The sequence below is a fragment of the Mobula hypostoma genome, chromosome 13 (assembly GCF_963921235.1).
Source record: "Mobula hypostoma chromosome 13, sMobHyp1.1, whole genome shotgun sequence".
Classification (NCBI taxonomy): Eukaryota; Metazoa; Chordata; class Chondrichthyes; order Myliobatiformes; family Myliobatidae; genus Mobula; species Mobula hypostoma.
This window is the reverse complement of record NC_086109.1, coordinates 70,740,252-70,765,469: the sequence shown is the minus strand read 5'-3', so window position 1 is coordinate 70,765,469 and position 25,218 is coordinate 70,740,252. Positions and strand designations below refer to the sequence as shown.

Here is a 25,218-nt window from a genome sequence, read left to right as displayed (position 1 = left end):
TCTTCTTGCTGCCACCATCAGGTAGAAAGTACAAGAGCCTTGGGACTTGCACTACCAGGTTCATGTACAGTTACCACCCCTCAACCATCAGGCTGTTGAATAGAAGGGGATAACTACAGTCACTTACCCCATCACTGAAATGTTCTTTCAATCAATGATCCCACTTTAAGAACTCTTTATCTCATTATTTCATGTCCTTGTTATTTATTGCTACTTATTTATACTTGCTTTTGCAGTTTGTTGTTTTCTGCACTCTGGTTGATCTTTCATTGATCCTGTTATAGTTACTATTCTATAGATTTGCTGAGTATGCCCACAGGAAAATGAATCTCAGGGTTGTATATGGTGACATGTATGTACGTTGATAACAAAATTTACTTTGAACTTCTAACTTTGAAAGATCAAGTTAAGGTAGATGGGATAATTGTGTGCCAAAATAATATTAAAATGCTTGGCACGTGGATGGTAACTGAGAGAATGAAGTAAAAACTGGATAGAATTTGAAATAGTTTGAAATTCCTTTTGGAAGCATATTCCTTAGTAGAGTTGTCTAACAGAATTCTATCCATTCTGGTGAAGCTATTGAGTAATACCAATCAGAAAACATTTATGGTAAATGAATGTCAAAAAACATCAAATCTAGAAAAAATATTTCTAACAGAGGCCTGAAACATTAACATGGTTTCTTTTTCCTCAGTTGCTACCTGCCTGTTAACTGTTTTCAGCTCTCTCTGTGCATTTATATTGAGTTTGAAATTTCATTCCTATTATTCAGGTATCCTAATATTTGATTAGAAATCCAACAGTGTCGCCTCAGAGGCCATCAATGTTAGTGATCAATTATCAGCATCAAAACCATGATTGATAGTTTGTTTGGTTGGAGAAGAATATGAAAGAATGTGACACCAAGAGAGCTAAGTAAAATTAGGACGGGTTCAGCTACAGTCTGTTTGGTGGTGAAGAAGGTGGAGAATAGATAGTGGAAAAGGCTGCAGAGAAAATCTCTCTTTCTCTCCTTACTCTACGCTCACTGCTGGATTTGTGACTATGCGGACTTAAAGGGAAGCGACAATTAGCTATGTCTCATCACTGGCTGGCCTCTAAATCTTTCCAGGCCTATGACTTGGATGATATATTAGAGTAGGGTTGATATTGTGGAAATGTGCTCTAGGCTGGTTCAGGAGAAGAGGAAAATGTAGGTGAAAAATGTTGAAAAGTAAACTGGAAAATTTCAAACTTTCAAAATGGTCTCTCCAATACTCATCAGAGATAGACCTTGCCAAAACTCTGTTTCCTTTTATTGAGATTTCTTCCCACCAATTCCAAGTTAAATAATATAAAATGCAGTAATAGATACATTAACAGCCTGAAGTTGAAAATAAGCATTGTACTAAAAAAAGAAAACAAAATACTTGAACAGAAAATGGAACTTGTAGTTCAATTGTTGGGCTCAAACATGTGGGACTTTCTCAATTGTTATGACAACATGTGTCTGAGAGCCAATGAGGACTTTGGCAATTCATATATTACACAAACATAGCATGTTTAGAACAATGTAACTAAGAATTTACGAACTGTATTTATTGTAAAGAAGTTTTAGAAATATATTTTCATTGTTGGTGAGGAAATAATATTGCAATTTTTAATTAACAAGCACACTTGATTGTTAGCCCATTAATAACAAGTACAATATTGCAAATGTTCATTGAGATATTCTCAGGAATATAAATACTGGAGTGAAAGTGCAAAGTATAGACAGAATTTGAATGAAATATGTTCAGTTGTTGCCTGCAACTTTCTCTAATATAGTGTTATGAATGACACAAGGTCAGCATAACCTAAACATAAAAAGGGCACAACAACTTTTTGTGAGATTCATTTTTCTAAACAAAAGGCAAACAGGCAATTGACTTTTGGCCTTTGCATGTTAGGTAACTGGTGTCAAACTGTTAAATGTTTGTCAGCATTTGCAGGTGAGGTCATCCAATCTAATTAGGCTGTGCAGACTGTTTAGTGATGTTTATGACAGCCTGTTCTTGTCATCTGTGACAATAAATAAATAACAATGGAAGCAGAAACCTGGATATGAGACAAGTCAATCAATTTTCTTGTGCTATTAAAACCAAATATGTTCAGGGAGAAGCTTACAGTATATGTGGACATGTTTAAAAAAAAGTTACACACAGTGGGTTTTCAATCACAAAGGCCTGGGCACAACTTCCAAACTTCTAGCTTGTGTATGTCTATTAAACATGCAGGAATTGGAATTGGAATGGATCATTATTCATAAAACGAGTTTCGCTACAAGCCACAGACTATCTATGTTGGAGGTACCGAAGTATCTGGAAGTAAACTTTTCAATATTTTGACTTGGCAGTAAGTGATTGGGACATACTGAGCAGGCCAAGAAACTGTGTATCTCCTTAACCAATCAGGCTGAAGGGTTGTGAATTAGCAGCACATTTACTGAAAAAGATGAGGCAACTAGGACGGATTAATTCAGTATTAAATTAAGTAGAGAAAAGAGTCATGAAAAGTGCCAAAAAGTTGTGGAATAAAAGTAAGAAAAGTTGCAGGAGAAGTTGTGAATTTTTGATTTTTAAAATGCTTAAAATAGAACGAATCAATAAAATGAGTCTCCACATATCATTGTCAATGCGAGAGAGGCTGACTAGCAGTAATTAAAACTTCTCACATTGTTACAAGGTACTTGGACTGAAATAGAGAAGAGTTGGCTTTCTGTAAAGAATTTAATTTACATCTATTGAACAAGAACAGTAACTTCACAGTGTTCAATGCACTACAACAGTGGGAAAGCAGCAGGACTCCATTTGGTGGAGAAAATGATGGACTCATGCATTCGGGGCTTCAACATTTGGATTTCAGTGATTTGTCTGAAGTTGATGGAGCATTTATTCAGAAACAACAGCAAATGCCTGTTTTCATGTCATTTTGGCAGGACATTTGGTGCTTTTTCCTCCATGTCTAGTGTTTCTCTCATCTTACTTTAAGTTGCCTGAAATTAGACACAGGATGTCTGACTACCCCCAGAAACAGAACCCCACATAACATTGGAACCCGCCCCACCAGATTGCTTTGCAGGTGGTGGTCATGAAAATCTCAGCCAGTGTGTGTAGCATGGCAGTAATTAAAAATGGTGGCAATAAAAGATTTAAATTTGGCGACCTTTCAAGCAAAAAAAAACTCCAAGCAATAGCATGCTATTTTACATTCCATAACAAAATTTAAACATTCATGTTTAAATTTCATATTCTCAGTAAATTCCTCAAAAGAATGCTATAGCATTGTAACAAATTTCCAGCTATCTCTATTTCTGCAGCTTATACAAAATGACCAATGGATGGACAGCTTCAGATCCTCAACTTGCAACAATGACTTTACAGTTTAGTTAACCTTCATCTGGGAATTTCACTGCAGATCCAAAGCATGAATCACACTGGCATTTGGTTCTCTTATTGACCCTTGGGGCTGCTAAAAAAAGCTGGCCAGTATCAGATATTCTTCAATAAATTTAAGACTGCATATACACATGGAACATTAAAAAGAAGAGACCTTGAAATGACCTTGAAATAGTTTTAAATGATATTAGAAGTTCTTTTGTCAGAAGAGGTAGTCTAGAAGGTTCCATCTGCTTCACTAGGTGAGTGTTGGTTGTCATATTAGTGTCACATGCTTCTGAGTCAGATGGTGCAGATTCAAGCTTCACTCCAGTGCCTTGAGCACAAAATGTAGGCTGACCCTCTGCTGCTTTACTGAAGCTTTACTACATCGCTGAAGGTGGCGTCTCTTGAACAAAGCCTAGTTTCTGCCCTCAGGGTACCCACAGCCACACTGCCTAAATCAGGCCGCCCCTCTGAATTTAGTTGCCGGAGAAGAATAGCACTTGTAAGAGATGCTGCTGTGACGCCAACAGTCGTGCTGAATGAGCTGCAGAAGCCAGTGTCTACAATTGGAAGTGAAGTTCATGCTCCACAATCTCTAAAGCCCTGGGAAAAAAGGCTATTTATGGAAGAGCTGCGAGCAAAAAGCCCTGCCTAGAAAAAAAAGCATACTCTTTCCCACAAAGGCTTTGCAAAACATCACTCGGAAGATACTGTAAAGATGTGGAAGAAGTTCTTGTGGTCAGATAAGACTAAAGTGGAACATCTTGGCCTCAACATTTAGCGGTATATGTGAAGGAAATCTATTACTGCACATCAGCCAAGTAACACCATCCGTACTGTAAAGTATGGTGGAGGAAGCACCATGCTCTGAGGGTGCTTATCAGCAGTAGGGACTGGAAATCAGGTTAGGGCTGATGGGAAGATGAATGCTACTAAATACAGAGATCCTGGATATTAAAAAAAACTGCTAACTCTGCCAGAAAGCTTAAACTGGGGAGGAAGTTCGTCTTTCAGCAGGACAACAACCTACAGCACAGTGCGAGAGCAATCATTCAGTGGCTTCAAGTGATGAAAATTGATGTCCTTGAGTGGCCCAGTCAGAGTCCTGACCTTAGCCTTATCAAACCTCTCAGCTAAGACCTCAAGATTGTTGTCCACTGTTGCTCCCTAACTAACTTGGCAATTTTGCAAGGAGGAATGGGAAAATCTAGCTCCATCACGTTGTTGCAAAACTAATGGAGACTTGTGCAAAAAGACTATTGGCTGTAATAGCTGCCAGAGGCGGTTCAACTAAGTAGCGAGCAAAGGTGGGGGCCGAGGGGGGGGGGCGGTGAATACTTTTGAACCGCTGACATTTCAGATTTTGAATTTTTAGATTTTTATGCTTTACAATTTTCCTTGTTTTGGGGTCTCTAACTGTGAAAAAAGGAGCATTTAAATAATAATAAAATTCTTAGTTAAATTGATTAATTTCCCTGGTTGTAATACTCAGTCATGTGAACAAAGGTTTGGGGGCTCTGAACTTTTACAAGGCTCTGTGTATGGCAGAAGATGGTAAATTGGCAAATTCCAATATTGTACATGAGATTCTGTCCATCACCCTTCAAAAGTTTAATGGACTTTTCAGGTGCAATGCAAAAGCACTATCAATACCAGCAAGCTCCACATCTCATTGCCTTTGACATCATTTGAATCTTCTCATGTCCTCATTATTGATTGTGTAATAACATTGATTTTGCCTTTTGACTGAGTTTTCTATTAGTTTGTGGGCATGTTAGAAGTCACTTTTGACTGAAGGTAAACTATGTTGCTGTACTTGTCCTTTTTCATGATCTTACATTTAGAGGTATTCACATCTGATAGCATCAACAGTTTGGTGTGTTCTGGGCTAACTCATAAACCTAAACAACAATAAGTATGAAAGAGATAATGAAGTATATTGGTGAAGTCGGTGCAGTTAATGTAGTTTGCCTGGACTATAGTAAGGCCTTTGACAAGAGCCAACATGGAAAGCTGGTCCAGAATTAGTTTGGTAATGGAAGGCAGTGGGCAGTAGTGAAGGATTGCTTTGGCAACTGGAGACCTATGACCTAGAGTGTACCAAACGGATTAGTGCTGGAACCCCAGCTATTTGTTATTTTCATTAAGGATTGGGATGTGAATGTAAGAATTAAGATTAGCAAATATAAAGATGGTACAAAAAATTAGTGAATAATCAGGTTACAGAATAAACCAAGTGCTGCTAAGTGGCATTAGTGTAATACAGTTGGTACCTAATGGTCAGCAGTGAGGTGGTAGGCCAAAGGTCCTGTTTCTGTGCTGTATGAGTCCCTGTCTCCACACCTCTTTCAGAACCAGTAACTTGAATGGCATGCGTGTTAACAGTCAAAGTTCAATTAGTATGGAGTATGTTTACAGATTATAGTTCTGAGAGAAGAGCAGAAGTTGGAGGAAAATGTTAAACCACACTGGTGTTAATTACTGGAAATCATCATTCCCCTGAACTTTGCAAGACTTGACATTTATGTTTATTTTTAAAGTTGGGTTAAAAATCTGCATGACTGAAGATCAGCCAGATAGACATGCCCAGCATTAAGAAAGAACTTTTAGAAAATTGGGACCTTTTTCGCCTCTGGTCTTTCCTTTTACTTTTACTTTTATTTAAATATACAACTGCAGCATTAGAAAGTGGAGCTATATGTTATGTAGCAACACATAACATCTTAGTTCATTATCTTGGCATCCCTGCAAGACTTGCCTTCAATATGACTGTCAGAGAAATAAACTTACATGATATTGCTGAAAACCACTCTGCTCTAAGGGTCTAAATGGTGATATTGATTAGAGTGTTGCATCAAAGGCTACGTTATATTATACATCAGTATTTTTAAATATAGGAATAAAGCCCTTGTCCTTTGCAAGAATTTTTAATCACCATTTCACAGGCTTGTTATAATTTAAATCTTGTTGACTGTGATGTTTCTGGTAACCTGCTTAATAAAATGAGGTGTGTATCATTGTTGTAAGACATGCCCTGTAAATCAGACAGAATCCTGGAAAATCTCCTCTGCACCCTCTCTAAAGTTTTCACATTCTTCCTATAATGAGGTAACGAGAACTGAATACAATATTCCAAATGTAGTCGAAACAGGGTTTTATGAAGCTGCAACATGGAATATAGTATGGAAATATGTTTTTCCATCAAGGTAGCACCAACTATCAAACAAACATTTAGATCAGGGACACAACAGGAGAAAATCTGGAGATGCTTGAAATCCAAAGCAGCACACACAAAATACTGGAGGAACTCAGCAGGCCAAGCAGCATCAATGGAGAAGAGTAAAAGGTCAATGTTTTGGGCCAAGACCCTTTACCAGGACTGGAAAGAGGGAAAAGTCAGAGTAAGAAGTGGGGGGAGGGGAGGAAGAAGTACAAGGTAGTAGGTGATTGGCGAAACTGGGAGAAGGGGAGGGGGTGAAGTAAAGAGCTGGGAAGCTGATAGGTGAAAGAGATAAAGGGCTGGAGAAGGAGGAATCTGACAGGAGTGAACAGAAGACCATGGAAGAAAGGGAATGGGGAGGAGCAACACAGGGAAGTAATGAGAAGGTAAAGAGTTAAAGTGAGAGAGGGAAATCACGAGTTTCCAATCTGGGGTCCACGGACCGCTCAGTTAATGGTAGGAGTCCATAGCATTAAAAAAAAATCGGGAATTCCTGATTTAGATTAATTCTATACTTGTCCTATTTTTTCCTCACATTCTCATCAACTCCACTCCCCCTCCCAAGATTCTACCACTGACCTTCTCCATAAGGCCAAGATGTAGTAGAAAATTAACCTACCAGCTGGCAGGTTTTTAAGAATGTGGGAACAATACAGACAACCCGAAGAAAACCCACATGGTCAAAGAAAGAACATTCAAGTTCAAGTTTTTGTCAAGTTTCACACAGACAACACCCCACCTAGGATTGTACACAGGTCTCTGGTGCCCTGGGGCTTTGCTATCTATGCCAGTGTACCAACAGCAGTTTACAGCAGTTTAATACAGTATACATGATTATCAAGAAGTGCATCAACCTGTACCTATATAGAGTGTAAACAAGTTGAGATCAGAAATAATGTCAAAATTTGCACATTTAACATTATATTAATTAAAATTAACACTGCCACATTGATGCAACACCGAAAAGTCTCTGACCAGTAAATATAACAAACCAATGAAATTTTTAGAAGTCTATGTTGAGCAGTTTGATAGGCAGGAGCGACATTCTTAAAATGAATGAAACTGAAATTTCTCCTTAGTTACTATTTATTGACAGCATGAAATTTTATAAGTGAGGGAATTTTTTTTCAAGGAGACATCATGAGACATTTTTTTAATCATTTTAAACTAAAAGATTCTAGACCAATAAGTGCATATGTTGTTCTATTTAAATATTTTTTTGGATAATATAGCTTCATACACAAAGATCTGAAAAATAATTGATTAAATGCAGTATAATACATACCAGCAAAGATTGCATCATAATGATCTCAAATTCATGAACTTTTATGGTGTGTTTGTAAAAGTTCCAAAGAGCTCTGTGAGGGACTTGACAGAACTATTCTTTGGGTGGAACTTAAGAAAGGTCAAACAACTCTTATTTTTAATACTGGCTTCTCAAGATGACTTATTACAGAGTTTTTTTTTTCATAAAATGTGAACAAAGCATGTTGGGATCAGGCTGCTCAGGCAGTTCAAAGTTTAATAAGAAACATTTTTTGGCTGGAGTTAAACATCCCCGCACATGTTACCCTTTGCTGCCAAACAGTTCCTTAATTAAGAACAACACTAAATCTTAGCTGACTGTGACCTCTACATCTCTTCAATGCAATTTTGATCAGATTTACATTAGCTTGCATTTATCTTTTTGAGTGTGTTCATGCATCCTTTTTCCTGTGCCTGCTTCACATTTCCTTTGCTTTTTCCTAATCTATTTATCACTTGTTTTCTTTGGCTGTCTGTAACTTTCCATTTTTCCCCCTTTTTTATGATTCTTTGTTTTCTCATCAGTCATGGCTGCTGTCCCACCAATCCTCCTCTCAGCCGATGTTTCCCATTCTTGATGAAGCTGTAGTGCTTGGCCTCCACTGAATTTATATCCAGCTGTTTCCTCTTTTACTGTAAGCCAGTATTCACTCTGTTAACTTTCTTTAAAAGGCCTATTTTCACATTGCAGAATATGTCCACGACAATCAATGGTTTTCTGGTAAATTGAGGGGCACAGTTCCAGCTGCGGTTTATCAGTCGAGCTTTATTATACTTACTCCAATAACTAACATGAACAGCCATTCTGTTTATTTTCATCTACTATGAAATAAGTTATGTTGATTTTTCATCTCTATTCTTCCCCACCTAAAGAGTGTTTCACTTTGCCAAGTCTGTAAGAGTGCATCATTCCACTACCACCTTGAATCTCCATGTCTATGTAAGCTTGCCAATTCTAGGTATAGCCTGCCAACTTAAGTCTCTGTGTTACAGGCACAGAATGTGCAAGTAGGTCCTAATGCACATTTAATCATTAATGTGCCTTTGACATCATGGAAATTACTTAGCAAGCTTCTGTCATTATTTGGAACTTAACCATTTAGTGATTCTTTCACAATGAAAACTTCCTAACTTACTGCAAATGCACCAGTTTCTGACATTATTCCCTGAATTCAGTAAGTACAGTTAGTCCTATCTTAAACATCCTAGTAAAACATTCTCCTGGGCTATTGCCAAAATGTCATAAATCTTTTTGAACTCCAAAGATTATCTTCCCCTGAGCTTAAAAATTAGATCCCAGAATACCACTATATTTTTGTTTTATGCAATCCGTAAAGTGGCTGTAGCTTAGTGTATTTCGAGGCTGAGGATCATAATGAGAATGTATACCTAAAGTTTAATATAAGATTTTACTCTTGTTTAGAGAACCTAATAATTCGACTTCTAGTTTATTCTCTCCTCAGATCTTCCATTAATATTGCCTGATGTCACCAATGTATATTTTGTTTAGCCAGTTTCTTAAGAAATGAAGCACATAGTTAATCATCACTAATCTGAAGGTAAGTTGCAACCCATTTCTTTTCATCTATTTGGCAGGTCTGGATCTTACAAGTACACAATATATTATTTCTCACCTCGGTGGACAGTGGGTCTCTTTCTTCTGCAGCTGAAGAACTTGTAGTGATGGAAGTCCAAAAATGTTTTTGTGGTAGGAAGTTCTGGGACTTTGATAAAGAAACAATAATATAGATCCAAGTCAGAATGGTGTTTGTCTTGGAAGTGATATAAGTATGTTCGTGGTCCTCTGCTGTTGTAGCCATCCACTTCAAGGTTCAATGTGTTCTGCACAGCACTGTTGTAATGCAAGGTTATCTAAGTTACTGTTGCCTTCCTGTCAGCATGAACCAATTTGGCCATTCTCCTCAAACTTTTCCATTAATGATATTTTTTTTCCCACAGAACAGCCACTCACTAGATTTTTTTTTTGTTTATCACATCATTCTCTGAAAACTCTAGAGACTGCTGTGAGTGAAAATCCCAAAAGATCAGCAGTTTCAGAGATACTCAAACCACCCCTTATGGCACCAACAATCATTCTGCAAAGTCACTGAGATTACATTTTGTCCCCAATTTGATGCTTGGACTGAAGAAGAATTGAACCTTTTGACGATGTCTGCATGCCTTTATGAGTTGAGTTGCTGCCACATGATTGGCTGATTAGATATTGCATTAATGAGCAAGAGTACAAATGTACCTAATCTAGTGGTCAGTGAGTGTGTGGCATAAAACTGAAGTAGAAAGTTGGCAATGAATGAAAAGATGCACTTCATCGTGGCTGTGAAACTAATCATTAGTTATATTTAACTTCAGGAACTGGAAGAATAGGAAAAGTCATTTGGTGGTTGATTCCTTTCCCCAGGGCCCATATCCTGGTTTCATTCGAGTCTTGTTGGAAGGTAATCACTGTCCCCTTTGTCCCTGTCATACTGATCTTGTACTGAGAAACCAAACCCACATGAGATTTTTGAATTCTGAGAAAATTAATCCTTAAAATTGCAGCAAAATCTCAGGTCCCTGGAAACAGTCCGTCAACTCAGGGTTTTATGAAGGTCTGTGCAATAACCATTGAATGCAAGGAGCACTCTTCTGAGGCTTGGATAGAAATAATTATCAGGGAAATGAAGATGGCACAGCTGCTGCCCCGTGCCAAGTCTCACATTGCTTCAAGTAACGGTTTGGGCAGAGACCAAAATATTTTCATTATTATTCTGAAAAAAAAACAGAATAATATAAAGGTGAATGCAAAATAACACTAGATAGTAACACTAATGAAGACTGCATTAGAGCTATAAATATATATTATTTCAATCCTGGGATCACGTTATTGTCAAACTTACATCCAGAACAGAGGAATTATTTTTACATCTGTTTGCATTTACAGGAATAAAATTTGCCTTTACGAATTATAAGTGCTTTAATTGAGAAAAAGTGTTATAAAGCCGGAACCTTATTGCTGTCTCAGAATTATCTTTTGTTCATGGGTTTTATGCTCTAAAACTGCTGCTCAGAGACAGCCTGGGTACAGACCATGTGTAGAAAAATCCCTGGCAGTAACACCAGGAAATTACACTCAAATTACATCATAAATGGGAATTGGTGCCAGAGCCCACTGTCTCCAGGGTGGCAAAGGAATAAAAGATTGCAACATTTAACATCAATCAAATAAATAAACTCCTTTTAAAATAATACTTTATCTTAATTGATCTCCCTATATTTTGTATCAAAGCTAAATGCTAAGAAACTAAAAGCAGATTCCTCTGTTAACTGATATAATGAAATTAATGTTATCTAAAAAGATCTGGACAAATTAAGCACTTAGGTTAAGGACGACAGATGGAGATCAATCTGGGTAAATGTAAGGAAATGCACATTGGTACGAGAAGGTATTACAAACATTAAACAAAGGTAGATCGAGAAATTAGACTAAATAACACCCATATCTGAATTTATCCAAAGCTTTATCATACAAAAAATTCATACAGGCCACCAAATTGAGAAAGCTTTTGGGACTAGTAAAATCTAACATCACTTGATACATCAGGAAAGAGATTTCGTAGAAAAGTCTGGCATTATTAAAACAAAATAAGAAAAGGGTTCAGGTGTGATTACAATGTTGGACCATCAAACATGTTGAATCTGTTCAGACACTAAGTTGTCTCATATTGTCTTTGAACATAACCCCAGAAAAGTTTCAAGGTTTCAGCTGACCCAATCTTCCAAGAGGGTTTCAAGTGACCCAGAGAGCTACGTTGGCGGGAGTTAGGGCTTTATGCTATGGCTCTTGGTAGGGTCATCCATGCCAAACAGGTCAAAGGGTATAGGCTAGACTAAGAGTGGTCCACGGGTCCTCCAGGTGTGCGGGTTCAACTCGGGGCTAACAACCCTGAGTGGTAAAACAAAACTGTTACGGGAACAGCAATGAAGAATCCTTCCGTATCTGTGTGTGACGGTATGGACAGACAGAGATGGAGGACCTTCATTGCTGTCCTAAATGCCAACAGCTTAACGGACAGTAAGTAAATTGACCCAATATGCAAACCAAATAGCATTTAGTGAAAGAGTTCCATTTTTCTACTGCCTTACTGTGTAAAGTTCAGGTTCCTGGACTTCATGAGTATTTTTTTTCAATTTCATTCATAATCCAAAAATTGCCGACAGATGCCTTCGTCTCCTTTATGTATCAAATATCTCTCTATTAAGAATAGCTCATTCATCAGCTGTAGGAGTGTTTATTGAGTGCATTTTGAGGTTGCAATCGCTGAGGAGAAATTGGCTTTCGTTTGTAAGGTAATCTTTTAGAGTGATTGTAAACAGTAACTTTTTTTTCTTATGGAATCATTGTGAACTGTACATTTTTTAAAATCATGATTCACTACACATCTGGAGTTAAGGCAATTTGATCAGAGTTCCTGGTTAAGTGCCAATTTAGGTGATTGAGATGTGTGGAAACAAGTCACAATTAGCCACTTCTTTGCTCTTAATGTTATTAAATTCATGTTTCACAAATTACATACAAGGAAAATGTCCACCAGCTGCTTTGGATTGTCAGTATTAAAATATTAAAATAGTAACACATAACAGGAAAAATGTCCTAAAGTCTTTAATACTTCTATTAAACTAAACAGGAGCAATAGTAATAGTGGACAGTGAAATAAGTACTGAAAAGAAAAACAAAAGGCACAAATCTAGGCTTACATTTATGGAACTGTGCAATAGAATGTAGTAGAGAATGGGTGTTTTGCCTACTGGAGGTCTATGATCAGTGGTGTTCCACAAGGATCAGTGCGGGCAGTTGTAATATATGTGCTGTAAGTGATTTGGATGAAAACGTAGGTGGTCTGATTAGTAAGTTTTGCAGATGACATGAAAATTGGTAGAGTTCTGGATAGAACAGAAAGTTGTCAAAGTACTCAACAGGATATAAATCAGCTGGAAATTTTGGCAGAGAAATGGCAGGAGTTTAATCATGAGTCTGAGATGATGCATTTTGGGAGGTCAAATGCAAGAGGAAATGAGACATTAAATCATAGGACCCTCAGGAGCATTGATGTTTGGAGAGATCTTGGGTCCATAGCTCTCTGAAAGTAGCTGATAAGTTGATAGGGTGATAAAGAAGGTGTAAAGTATGCATTCCTTTATTAGTTCATGCAATAAGTTCATGAAGCAGTTAGTTATGTTCATCATCATTATCATTATGTGGCACGTGGTATGATGTAGGTGATCATTGTCCCATGACCATGACTGTTCTTGGCAAATATTTCTGCAGAAGTGGTTTGCTTTCTGCTGGGCAGTGTCTTTACAAGATGGGTGACCCAGCCATTATTAATACTTTTCAGAAACTGTCTGCCTGACATCAGTGGTCACATAACCAGGACTTGTGATATGCTCCAGCAACTCATACTACTATCAACCACCTGCTCCCACAGTTTCAAGTGACCCTGATCGGGGGGCAAAGCAGGTGCTACGCCTTGCCCAAGGGTGACCTGCAGGCTAGTGGAGGAAAGGAGCGGCTCACATCTCCTTTGGTAGAGGTGTATCTCCACCCCACCACCCAAGTTATGTTACATCTTCATAAAATTCTTGTTAGTCGACATTTGGATTATTACATTCATTTCTGGTGGTCTCATTGTAGACGGTTTGTGAGAGTGCAGAACAAATTTATCATGATGTTGCTTGAATTACAGTATTTTAACTCTGATTAGAAGTTGGACAAACAGGGATTATTTTCTTGAGAGTGTCAGAGACTGAGGAGAGACCTAATGGGGCTATATTAAATTATGAGAGACACAGATAGGGTAGAGAGTCAGATTCTTTCTCTCTGAGTGGAAAGAACAAACACAAAAGGGTCTACACCCTTTTTTAAGATGAGAGGAGGAAAGTTTAAAGGAAGAGTGTGAAAATGGTAGGTAGCTGGAACTCAGTGTCATGGGAGGAGAGTGAAATATGTATGACCTGAAAATTTAACAGCCATTTAGACAGACGCATGAACAGCTAGGGAACAGAGTAATACGGAGCATGTTCAGGGAGATGGGATCAGTTAGATCAGTGATTTTCAACTGTTTTTTGGCCACGGCCCCCTTAGGAGCTCTTCTCAGGTTCCAGGGCCCCCCTTTCAAACAGGGATACAACACGAACAGGTAGACAGAAAATCATTTATTATTGAACACCAAGAAAACTTGAACATTCCGACATACTAGACAAAACTTTAAAAAAAAGACTGTATGAAATTAAACATCTATCAGGCCCAATGCAATCCTAGAGCTTGGTGCTTTTTTGCAAGTTTCATGATATCGGGCTCCAAATTAGACAATGACAGTCGGAGGTAACCTCTTGTTGCGGTATCAATTCAGTTCCTGGATTCTGTCAAGGAAATTACCTTGCAGAACCTGCTCTCAACCAAATATGTTGAGGGAAAGGCAATAAAAAATCTTTGGGCTTTTTCCCACAGTGTTGTAAATTTATTTGGCAGATCACTCTTGATCCAAAAATCTTTTTGAAACTGATTGAATTGACGATGTGCAGTTATAGCACTCTGAAGATCAATCAAACTTTCTTGAATTTCTGCCTCAACTCGGGTGGGTTGTACTTCAAATGGATCCAAAATCCAATCCGGAAAACCGAGGTTTAACAGGTCATTCAATCTTTCTGGCATATCCTTGTGTATCTGCTTGAGATGTTTCACATAAACAGTAAAGTCATCGTCCTTCAGTGCCTCTGCGATCGTCTTAAGGTTTGGAAATTGTAAAAATTCCCAACGTCCTATATTGTGGCAATAGACGTCGACTTCCTTACAATCTACAAGGTTACTACGAGACCCTGTAAGGTCTTGTTTAACAAACTAAGTTTCTGGAAGATATCTGCCATATAAAATATATCCACCTTAGCATCAACGAGTCTTTCTGCATGTTCTTTATCAGAGATGAAGAAAACTGTGGTGTCCCAGAGTGTAACAAAACGCTGAAGACAGTTTCCCTTGGAAAGCCACCTCACTTCAGTATGCAGCAGCAGCGTCTGGAAGTCTTCATTATTTTCTTCACACAGCTGCCGGAAAAGATGATCCTGAAGGACATAGGATTTGATGAAGTTTACAGCCTTTATGACAACTGAAAGCGAAAGATTGAGACGTCCTCCTAAGTTTTTAGCTACTAGGTGCTCCCTGTGAATGACACAATGAATGTTGCTGCTTTGGTATTTCATCAGTTCAGTTATCAGGGCCCCCATAAACCTTTGGGGCTCCCCTTCCACAGTTTTCAATTGGTGGCCCCCTTCAAATGTGCCAGGGCCCCCAAGGGGGCTACATGGCCCCCATTGAAAATGGCTGAGTTAGATATTATCACAGTCAATACAGATATGGTGGGCTGAAGGATCTGTTCTTGTGTTGGATATTACTGTTCTATGTCCTGTGTTCTATATAAATCAACGCTATGCTATTTTCCAGATCTTGTCTTAGCCAGTTGTCTCCCACTTACCTGGAATAGGCCTTCAGGTAAATCAGTGAGGCCCATACTGTGCAAGGCACAGAGCATTTGCAAAGCAATTATGTCTATTAAAATTAATTCAATTAAATCTAAAACTAAATTACCATTATACCACACCCTTTTCCCTCACAGCCCTTCATTCCTTTGAAATGATGCACCCAGTGTGTTTCATCAGGTCTTCTTTGGCAGAGAAGCAAGACATCAACTTCTCAGTGTAAAATGCTGGGAACTGTGTGGAAGCTCCCACTCCAGCATGGTTCACCCTGACGTGTGGTAGGAAAATTAGGTGAACATATAATAAAATATGAAAATAACAAGACACTTAGAAAGCATTATTTGGAATGGACAAAGTCAACATGGGTTTAATGGGAAGAAAATCAAGCTTAACAAATGTACTGAAGCACTTTATTGATGTCGTGAGTAAAATAAACGAGGGAGAATCAGTAACTAGTAAACTTGGACTTTCAGAAGACCCCTTATGGGGAGCTATTATCCAAAATTAAAGTATAATAAGTAGAGGTTTGAAGATAATATACTGACATGCACTAAGAATTGTTTGACAAACAGGTAACAGAAAGGAGGAATAAACAGGTCATTTAATGGGGGACAGGCAGTGACTAGCGAGGGAATTACAGAACTCCACTTGGCCCAACCTAATTTATCAATGATCTAATGTACTGACTTCAGGCTTGCAGATGACACAAAACGCTTTTAAGTGGGGTGGGGTGTTGAAATGTGAACTGTGCACACTAAAATGATCCAATAATATGACACAAAAGGAGAAAAGTGGATCATCATATTGAATAGTGGAGCAGGCCTGAAGGGTCAAATAACCAATTTCCATAGATCACCCTCAACATTTCTGTGAGTTCAACTGTAAAGAACAATCAGAAAGACAAAAGTGATTGAACATTTGGAGATCAGTTTCTGATGGCAAAAAAAATGGCCTCAACCTCATCCATGAAGGATTAACTGGTTATCATCATGTTGCTTCTATTGGGGAACTTGCTGCATACAACCTGACTGATTGTGTTTCCTGCATTATAATAGTGACTAATCAACAATTACATAATTGCATTAATGTAATTTGGAATGTATTTCCAAATCTGTGTAATTTATATTATTTAACTACAGGTATACATAGAGAATTTTAGGCCAATTACTCATTGCCCCCCCCCAATATAACTTTTAAAAAATTGCTTGACAAGAAAAGTGACAATTGATTTTCAGACAAACAAAAAAAAACTTAATTGATCCATTTTATGTCACAAAGGTTAAGGTCCAGTTCAATGCTCTTCCCTATAATAAACATTCAAGATTTATCCAACTGAGTCAAATATTTCCCTACTCTTCAGTCATACAATATGACCTTTATTTTACAAATAAGCCACACAATTCCTTGATCAGTTTAAATGTTCTTTCCTCCTAAAGGTGCTGATAACACTGACATCATTCGGATTAAATGAAACTTATCTACAAAGTAAACTAGTCATAGAAGAAAACGGCCATTGTGTAATCACTGAACCTGTGTTTTTTAAATGATGTTCAAGGTTCTTCCTTAATTGCTTGCCCCTGTTTGCATTGGTTGCCTGTGAAAGATTAAATGGATCATTGCAAACATGACTTGTTCTGAACTTTATCTTTGGTCAGCTAGGCTTCTAACTTACTGAAATACAACCCCACGGCCAGGAATTTCTGTGGAACCACTTTTGCCTGCATGCCGTAAATGTGTCAGAAGTGAAGTCGGCTTCTGCCACATTCCAAAGCAAAGCTGCAGGGGACTAGAGTGGGAGCAATTTTGAGAAATGTCTGTCTGGTTTCCAGATAAGCAACCATTTTAAATTTCTCATCACCTCCAAATTCCATGGTCTGACATTCCCAATGCCTGTGACATTTAGCTCTGTGCACTTTTAATTCTGGCCTCAATGCATTTCCTCAGTTTTAGTGCTCCATCACTAGTGCCCAAACTCTCAGCTGTCAAGGCTCAAAGATGTGGAACTCTCTTCCAAAAGCTTTTTGATTCTCTACCTCAATGAGAATGAACCACCCAGCCAACCGAGTTTGCAGCAAATATCAAATATCCTTTTACACTAATCCTACGTTAATCCTATTGTTCATTTTTTCCCACCAGAAGCTACCACACAGTCAGGGCAATTTATAGTGGCCAATTAATGTACTCATCCACACAGTTTTGGGAGGAAACAGGGGTACCTGGAGGAAGCTGGAGTACACAAAGGAAACCTAAACAGGCATAGGGAGAGTATGAAAACCATACACAGACAGCAGCTGATGTCTCAATTGAACCCAGTTTGCCTCTGTGAGCCTGCAGTTCTACTGTCTATGAACCGTTGCACTTGTGGTAGCTGTTCTCCCAGGTTCGTTGTCACTGACTGAATGACAAAAGTTACTGTGACCTCCTGCAGGGTATGCAGTTCTACTGTTGATGAACATGGACAGAACCACAGTCCAACAAAAAGCACATTCATGCACTTACTACTATTTTTCTAATTTATAAAGGACACAGTATATTCTCCAACTGGAGAAACGCAGGTTCAGTACCAGGTACGTGCCTTTCTGCATTTCTATTCTAATTGGCACTGAGCACCAGTATATAAGCATATAGTTATAGAAAGCACCAGATAACACCTAAATCGCTTACTGACCATGTTTTATTTAACTCTTCATGTTCTGAGTTCAACAATTGTGGGAAAATACATTCTGGACTGTCCAGACATGCAAGTGCTTTGTTACCGCAATATTGAAATGCTGTTCTCTTTCTTCTGTCACCATCTACTTAGTTTTAATTTTTATATCAAGGACTTGGGCAAAGAATGGCTCCTTTGAAGGGAGGAGACTCAGGAAATGTTTGATCCAACCTAGAATCCTTCTTCCTGCTCTTTTAATGGATAAATGTATTTCATGAATAAGTTCTAGGATATATTCTGCCTAGTCCCATCGTCCCAGTGAAGGTCGATGGGACTAGCCAGTTTAAATCATTTAGCATGGACTAGATGGGCTGAAGGGCCTGCTTCTGTGCTGTACTGTTCTATGGCTCTATGACTCTAACATGCAGATGTATCAGAATGGAAAAAAAAATCACATTTCCAATGTAGAGTGGCCAATGAAAGCTGTTTATCTGTACTTTAATGTATTAGGGTCATAAATGAAATTAGAACCACTTTATCAGTGAACAAAGAATGAAATGTTCCAATCCCCTATCCAGTGTTGTCCCAAGAACTAACCACAGCCTCAAACTAGAGCACATTCACATCTCCAAGTGCAAAAGTCATCATTGTCTTGTATATATAGACCTTGTACTTATTGAGATCCTTAAACTGTGAAAATATCACACTTGGTATCCCATTATTTAAGTTGTGACCAGAATATCTTAAATATTCTGGTGAATTAACCAACTATGCAATATTTTTAACTTCAAAAAAAAACAGAATTTTCTCAAAAATATTTGAATGTTCTGAGTTTAACCTGCATAAAACTAGGTATCATTGAGTTGATGCACATATTTGATCATCCACCTAATTCCTTTGAACAGTCTATCCTCCACACTTCTACTGCACCTGGAGCAGAAGACTACACTTGACTATGAGGCCACTCAGAGGTTACCTTTTGCTGGTGAGGATTATGTAAAGTCCGAGAGCAAAGGTTCAATAATAATCAACTGAAAAACAACCCAAGTGTTTTTTTTTACCTGTAATGCCATACCAGGTAATATTTCAGAGGGCTATGTTTTACTATTCATATCCCTTATAAGAGCAAAATCTAAAATTCCCACCCTCTGAAAAATTAATGGGTTGCTTGATGACCTAAGTTACACACCACACGTTTGATTCTAAAGTGTTTTTTTTACTCTTTATTTTTTACTTGAACAAGGCCATTTGCCAGTAAAGCCAATATTAATTGGCCATCTTTGGGTATTCCAGAAAAGATAGTGTTCAGCATTCATTTGGGAATGCTCTGATCCATGTGGTGAAATTTAGAGTTCAATATAAACTAATATTAGTAATTTTTCTAAAATCACCACTGATTCACAAAGGGAAGTTTTGATCCAACTGAGCACTTAATTACCAACCTGAAGGCCATAAGGCCAAATTCCAGAATTGCCTGTCACCTCAAATGCATTTTTCTCCAAGGGTTAATGCCTTAAACTCATTTGTCAGAGAGAGTTAGAGTCAGTGAAACAAAAATATAGTTTAGATTCTTTTTTTTTACAAAGGAGGAACTTAGATTTATATAAAAACTTTCACTTCACAAAGTACATAACAAATTAATAGCTATTCAAGTGTGATCACTTTGTAATGCGGGCAAACAGAGCAGTTAATTATATCTTGGAAAATTTCATTAGTAGTAATAAGAAAAAATCACTGAACAATCTATTTTAGATGATTTCATTAATGGATAAATTCATGGCCAGAACACCCAGAGTAATACCCTCCATTCTTCAGATAGTGCTATTGAATCCAATGAATATCCAACTTTATCACAAAACATACGAAATAGAAGCCCTTCATAACTGCTTCGACATTCAATAAGATCACAGCTTATCTTTTGCTTTAGTGTCACTTCCCTGTAGGAATATGTCCCTTTTGATTCTTTTCAGATCAAAAATCTATCATTGTGTTTCTTGAACGGAGATAGATTCCAGTGTTTTCTTGGTTAGAGATTTCAAAAGTTTACTCTTCCTAGGAGAAGAAATTTCTCCACGTCTTTGACCTAAATGCCCTACCTCCTATTCTGAGATGTTGATGTCCGGTTGTAGGCTCACGAGCTTAAGAAAATATTGCTCCTGCATCTGCTTTCAAAAGCACTCTAAGTAGGTTTCAATGAGATCAATTCCCGTTCCTCTAAACTTTGGGCCCAATATAGCATCTCTAGCATTTAAACATTCACTCAGTTCTGCACTAAAGACCTTAATGACCATAAGGCACAGGAGCAGAATTAGGCCACTTAGTTCTGAGCCAGCTCTGCATCAAACCATCAACTTTGATCATATAGTCAAGTCACTTAAGTGGAACAGCTTTAGGTCACCTGGCCTCTCAAACATACTCAGCCATTCCATGTCATCACGACTTCTCTGCCCCAGCCGTCAACCCTTCTACAACAGTTTCTCATAGATCTAAATTCTCCAGTATTTCAAAACATTGTATGCTCTTACCTAACTAGCAGGAGTGATCAAGCCTCCATAAACCTCTGAGGTGGAGTATACAGCGTACAGCCTAGTAAGTAGTTGAGTGAAAAAAAGAGTAAAAAAATACATGGAATACTCCATAAATCAAACAAACTCCAAGTAACCAATCGGAATGTAAAACAGAATCACAGGGGTCAAATGACTTTAATCCTTGAAAATTCTAAGTGGTCTTCCAAGGTACAAAAGGAACAAGTAACACCAATGAGCTGCTAGAAGTTATCCTGCCTCTAACCCTAGGAATGTAAGTCAAGTACCAGGGTAACTGACATTAACTCAATTCATCCATGGTGTCAATGGAAAGTAAAGTAGAATGAATGTAAAACAGATGGCTGATCCAGTCCTGTTCGTTCCCTGCCGGGCAGAATAGGTTAACATTACCTCCAAGAATCCTTGACAAAGAGACTACAAATGTTGGTTGTTTTGCTTTCTTTTAAGGTTTACTGTTGCAGGTATAGATATATTGGAGCATGTTTAGTAGAAGGGAAGGGGGAAAGTAAACTTGGAGGAATGAAGCATTTCTGAACTGAGTCCTGAGATGGATCTAGCTGAATGCAATTTTAAATTGTAAACAGCAAGAGCACCTGTTCAGGGCAGGCAAGGACCTTTTTTTATAAATGTGCTCCTTTCAGCCCTGTCCATATGCAATGTAAGCCCAGAGCCTGAGGGAGAAATTAGTAGAAGCTTCCATGGGTCAAACCCCCGCCAGAAATAACAAAGCAACGTTTTAAGTTTTATTAAATATTTCTTTTGAGCTTCCTGATAAGAGGAAAAGATATCATTTCACGCTCAAGCAGGAACCAAATAAACATCATGTAAATGAATTCTGGCACTTAAAATCAATCAGGTCCGTCAAATTGAACAAAGAGTCTCTCCTTCTATTTCACTTACCCTCTCTTCTCTCCAATCATGAACTCATTCCAACTTCCATTAAGATTAGGTCTATAATGCTTTGTAGATCCTTTCTGCAGTTGTTAGAAAGTTGCCTTCTTCTGTTCTCTTTCATTGACCTCAATAATAACATTCAGTACTGCATTTAAATAGCTGCCTGTTGCATTCCTTCCTTGAAAATACTGGAAATTTCATAGGAGCAAAAGGACTGACTTGCTCTGTACAACATGGTACAAGTACTGCTCTTTAACCACTATGCCACGACTCAGGTATATGAAGTATAGTTGTTAAGAAAAACTGTGCATTAAGATGGCACGGATAGACTGGAAGCCCGAGTGTTGGGTACGGAGCCAAGGGTTAGGCTGATTTCGCATGCTCTTCCATGAGTGTTCATTCTTTCCTCCGCGGTGCTGAGCTTGTAAATTGACCTGGCTGCTGTGTGTTTCTGCCCTGCTGGTGTGAAAACTGGGGACTGAGGCTTGGCTTGGGTCTACTCTGGCTGCTCTGGGAGTGGGTTCGGTACTCAGTCTGGTTTGGGATCCTGTTGACATGCATCAATTGTTTGCACAATGTGTTTTTATTTTCTCACTCTCTCTCGTTCTCTGCGCAGTAGTTTTTGTTTTTTTTTAATTGGGTTATTCAAGTTTTTACTCTGTGGCTCCCCTTAAGCAGATAAATTTCAAGGTGTATAATTTATACATTCTTTGATAATAAATGTGCTTTGAATCTTTGAAACTGTGCACCCTTGCCCATATGTGCCAAAAACTCATTGATTAGAATTTACTAAATGCTCCAAATCCTTTTAATATCATAACAAAGTTACATAAATACAGTCTTCCTTTCTGTTCCGAAATATGCAGCAACTAAACAATTAAACTAATGACAGGTACATGGATGGGAAAAGTTGATAGGAATATGTGGTAAATGCAGGTAAATGGGACTCTCTTAGATGGGTATTTTAGTCAGCATGGAAATGTTGGGCTGAAAGGTCTGCTTCAGTGTAATACTCTAAATTCAGTTACTCTAAATGAAACAAGGCCTTACTCTTCTCAGTGAGTAGGCAGTGTGCCTTTTTAAGAATCCACACTTATATGTGCACTTCTTTACCAAGTGGTGTGCAGAAAGTGATTGGAGAAATCTTCTAAAATGCAAATGAGGCTCTCTGAGAAAACACAGGATGTCTCCCTCCAGCTGCCTCACCATGCCAGACCCCTTTCCAGGAATGCAGATCCACTGAGCCACTGCTGAGCACCCAGCAGAATCTGTATCTTTCAGTGCTTGACCCATTGGGTCATGGAGGATTGAAGTATCACACCGAGGGACATCTGAACTGTCTTGAATGGAATAAAAACGGTTTGTATTCACCACATTAATCAGCATTCAGGCCTTCATCGGCAGCACACTGACAGATGGAGAGGATGGGATAAACGCATCATGAAATACAGCTCTGACAGAGTTGAAATAAATGCGATGGATTCCTGCCCTATAGGTCTCCTTTGCAATGCAATTGCATTACAACATGTACACTTTATATTTTTATTTTGTTGCATCTATTGAATTAAAAATAAATCATTTAACTTCACTCTGAATGATTTTGTATGCTATCATCACAGCCTGAGTCGCTGGTTCCTCTGACCTTTGCCCCTGTAGAAATGCCTATTTCCTCAGTACTGGGGTCAGGAAAAGGGGGCACACTCCTATTGTACCAAGTAGTCATCCTTCTTGCCCCTGTTTACATTCCAGCAGGATCACCCCAGGGCAGATCAGAGGTCCAGCATGGGAATGCAAATAAGGTGCCATGGAATGCTCCCAAACTTCCTGCCTCAATTGCCATACCTTGCAGGAGCCCACAGACACAAGAAGGTCAAGAAGTTAGCAGTGGTGGAATATGTGCCAAGCCAGATCAGAGGGAGTCTCACAATAAAGTGAAGAGAAGCTTTCGAAAAAAGCTCTTGCCAGCATTAAGTGATATGATGACATTTGGGCTATGGATCATTTGACTGTTCATCTCCAGAAACAAACCAAAGGCTCTGTGACAGGCAACCAGACAAGCCACACTTTTGCTCCACTTCTCCACCTCTACCCCTTCTCCACCTCATCCTTCTGCACAGTCCATTATCCCTGTGGGTGAGGTGATGTAGACAGGTAGGGACTCCAGGTGAGGCCTGAGGTATGAGATTTGCAAATGCATGCTGCCTGTGCAGAAGGAAGATCAGCAGGTTGTTTTCCACAAATTATTACTGCATATCTTCAATAAATGTCTCTTCATCCAAACTGCATCTAAAATGTCTTCAAATTATTTCTTATTGTGTGTACCATGAAGAATAAATGCAGGGATTTATTTCAAAGCAGAGTTGAGATGACATGATAAACTGCTTAAGCTTCACATTTGTGATTTATATTACGGGAATCCCACGATCTATTACTGCTTTGTAGCACACTGTTATTTATTATCTCATATTTATAGTGACTCCTAAACTGAACATGTTTCATAATATTGTCATTTGCATTTATCAGTCAAATTTAAGGCAATATATTACATGCAGCTATATTTAGAATATTGGTATGTTAATACAGATGTTAGTATATCACAGGAGCTCTTAGTACAATATAATCATTGGGCATTAACAAAAGAAGGTAAGTGCTGAGGAATTAAATCACTATCAATGTATGTAGGCCATACATACTTATAAAATATCAGTTGGTCATATCTTTTCTAGAATATGTCCATTTCTAAACCAACATCTATCTGCCAGATGTCAAAATTAAGTCATTACGAACTGCAGGAGAACACTTAAATGAAAAGAATACAACGTGTTTGTTTTCATCTTTAACCAAAGGAGCATTTTTCATTAAGTCTTTGCTCTGCTAGTTTGTCTTTGCTAAACAATTCACATTAGTACCTTCGTGCAAATGTCTCTTCCTTCCAGATGTCACTGTCTGGACTCCACTCACAGCAGAGGATTGGTGTCTGTCGGGTCACGTGTTTCAAGTAACAAATGAAACTGTCACAGGCCTGTTCTTTCTGTGCTTTGACCTCCTCGTGATGTTTTCCAGCTCAAGGCTATTCAGAGAAATGATTGTGTTTGGTGGTGGGGTAGGCATGGGGGTTGGGAGATCAGGAGGGGAAGTAAAAGTTCTTTTGTTTTGCAGGATGACTTTCATTCTTTTATTTGTAATTTATTTTATATTTTTGTCCAAGTTTGAGAACACATCATTATAATGTCCATAGAGATTACTTACAAGGTGTTACTTTAATAAGAAACTAAATTTGGAATATTATTATTAAAATACAAATGTATATATTTTAATTTAATTAACCATATTAAAATAGTTACACTGTTGCTCTGCATAAATAATCATTTGAATAAAAAATTTCTTTGACCTATGCACATGTTATGCAGTGGTGAAAAACAGGACTTAACTCAGCATTAATATTTGAGACTGTTACGTTGGCTAGTGAACAGTAAAGTGTTTGTATGTGTAAAGCTGAAGTCTTAAAAACCAGAAGATGAAAAAAAAAGAAAATGAGATTTTTAAAACACTTTTTAATACTCAATATGAAATATCAGTAATAATTTTAAAAACCTCACAGGAATTTTGGAAAAGAATACAAGAAAATTTGGAATATACCTGAGAATATACAGAGAAAAAGGAGAA

The 25,218-nt window shown here is 38.1% G+C and overlaps 1 long non-coding RNA gene across 2 annotated transcripts in view; it reads right to left on the bottom strand.

Annotated features, from left to right (window-relative positions):
- The window catches only part of LOC134355666 (uncharacterized), a 107,149-nt gene extending 82,618 nt beyond the window's left edge, over nucleotides 1–24,531 (bottom strand). For both annotated transcript variants that reach the window (XR_010020150.1, XR_010020151.1), the window contains exons 1-2: nucleotides 24,462–24,531; nucleotides 9,564–10,697 (exon numbers count right to left, since the gene is read on the bottom strand). This is a non-coding gene — a long non-coding RNA (uncharacterized LOC134355666). The remainder of the gene's footprint in view (nucleotides 1–9,563; nucleotides 10,698–24,461) is intronic.
- Between the last annotated feature and the right edge of the window lie 687 nt (nucleotides 24,532–25,218).